The sequence below is a fragment of the Epinephelus moara genome, chromosome 7, assembly GCF_006386435.1.
Source record: "Epinephelus moara isolate mb chromosome 7, YSFRI_EMoa_1.0, whole genome shotgun sequence".
NCBI lineage: Eukaryota > Metazoa > Chordata > Actinopteri > Perciformes > Serranidae > Epinephelus > Epinephelus moara.
The window spans coordinates 1,613,814-1,615,859 of NC_065512.1; the positions used below are offsets into that span (position 1 = coordinate 1,613,814).

Genomic DNA, 2,046 nt, shown 5'->3' on the forward strand with positions numbered 1-2,046 from the left:
TTGGGAAGCTCAGTGTTTGGTTTATTAAAAATAAGGAACAGGGAAAGGCTTGCAAAACCCACAGAGTTGAGACTCAGGGTAAGGGGGTTGTTTCATTGCGGGGTGAGTTCAGGCTCCATTGCATCCCCCTGTTGTTCTTGTGCTGAAAGAGAAAAAAAAAAAAAGAGGAGAAATGGTTAGGCACACGTATATATGCCTGGGTCTGACGTTGCCTTGTGAGATAAGGCACAAGTATGACAAGTGGCATCAGTTTTAATTGCATTTGTTTGAAGTTGTCTCATGGATATGTAATGAGTGTATACATGTTCAGTAAGTATAAAGTGTTCCCGAATACTGTATGCATTCAACCACTATGGGATATGTCTGTGGGTAGACAAAAGTGAGTTGTGTGTGGGAAGTCACTGCAGGCACATTTTGATGCAGACCAGTTTGCCAAGACCAAAAAGGGCAAGACAAAGCTTAGAGCAGATTTAATTCCCACCATCTTTGTGCATCATGCTGTGAGCGCCCCTGCACCACAATGCACCCCTGGACCTGTAACATCATTGTTATTGCCACTCCTGAACTGTAACATTAATGGTCCTCATCCTGCAGCACTCCTGACACGAGGCACGCAGCATCACTGCAGTATAATTCCTTAAAATGTTTACTTATATTTCAGTGTTGGGTGCTGTTGTAACTGATCAGCACACTGGAAACCAGCAGGTGGGTCTACCAGCTCTGGTGTATTAATTTGCACTTGTCATAGTGACTGACTGGCAAGCCAATTTGCTTTTGTTGTGCTAACCTCAGCATTTGCCTACTGTGTTTCATATGACTGGCTCTCAAATATTCATCCCTATCTCATAAGTTATCAGACTTTGATCCTGTGTCTGGTCGTCCCTGTGTCCACAGTTATCTGTTTATTTGAAAAGGTCTAGGCTATTTAATTGTTTAATATCATCACACTGTTATTTATATAAGCAGGGGATTTTAATACAAAGTTGTAACCACTGTATGTGAATGCGTGAATCGGTCAGATCTGCACTCCAGAGGAGAGCCTTCATTAGACTATGCAATATCGCCCACTACTGGGTTTGTAAGTTAATGAACTGCAATTAAAGCTCTCTGTGCTTTAATTAGCCGCTATGAAACAACATGACCCTCTTCTATTTTATAATGCCTATTAATATTATAATATTATAATGACGGTAACTGGTAATATGCAATGTATTACATTTTCAAAGTAACTTGCCCAACACTGTATATCATATATTATATATTCAATATAATTACTTATATAATTAATATAAAATGCAGTATAATACATATTAAGTATGATTCCTTATCTCTGGAACTACTTGAAACACACCTTGTTAAGTTTTAAGTCTCACCAAGGTCGACTCAGCACTTATCTGCAGCGTCCTCTCTCACACAGTGGTCCTGCAGCATCACTGCTCCGCCACCACCCAGTGCTCCTACAGCAGGTTACAAATATACAAGATTACATATCTAATACTGTGATAGAATATATATTTAGCATGATCATATGTATAACACAGTAATATATACATACATTTGGTATTTAGAATAATTCCCCATTTAGCCTGGTATGTTTCATTTATCAAAATTACTTATCTTGTGTTTTAAATCTCATTCAGGTCCTCAAACTTCCCTCTCACTTCGCTATCAATGTAATATCAGCTGAGCTGTAACATATTATAGACAGGTATACTCAACAGAATCACAAAGCCTAAAAAACAGACCATAAGTTACGTTTTTGTTTCATTTCACCTCCTCCACTCAACAATCACGCAGCAATGTCATATTTAACTGAGCTAATATCTAACTCAGACTGGCTCGCAAAAAATCAGGACTGGAAGCACTCTAACTTCCCAATGTTAGATAAAATGGTTTAGGAGAAGACAATTTAAAACTAACAGGCTGTTCATGGTTAGCATTACCTGTATGGTGGGTACAGTATGTACAGTGTCCTAGCCTAATCTGTTATCTTATCTTTTAACATTACATAAATCTACTAATTTAATGGGAGATAATCCACTAACA

General features: G+C 38.3%; 1 long non-coding RNA gene across 2 annotated transcripts in view; it reads right to left on the reverse strand.

Moving 5' to 3' along the window:
• The window catches only part of LOC126393367 (uncharacterized), a 2,935-nt gene continuing 889 nt past the window's right edge, over positions 1-2,046 (reverse strand). For both annotated transcript variants that reach the window (XR_007570275.1, XR_007570274.1), the window contains 2 exons: positions 1,352-1,457; positions 1-142 (listed from right to left, as the gene is read on the reverse strand). This is a non-coding gene — a long non-coding RNA (uncharacterized LOC126393367). The remainder of the gene's footprint in view (positions 143-1,351; positions 1,458-2,046) is intronic.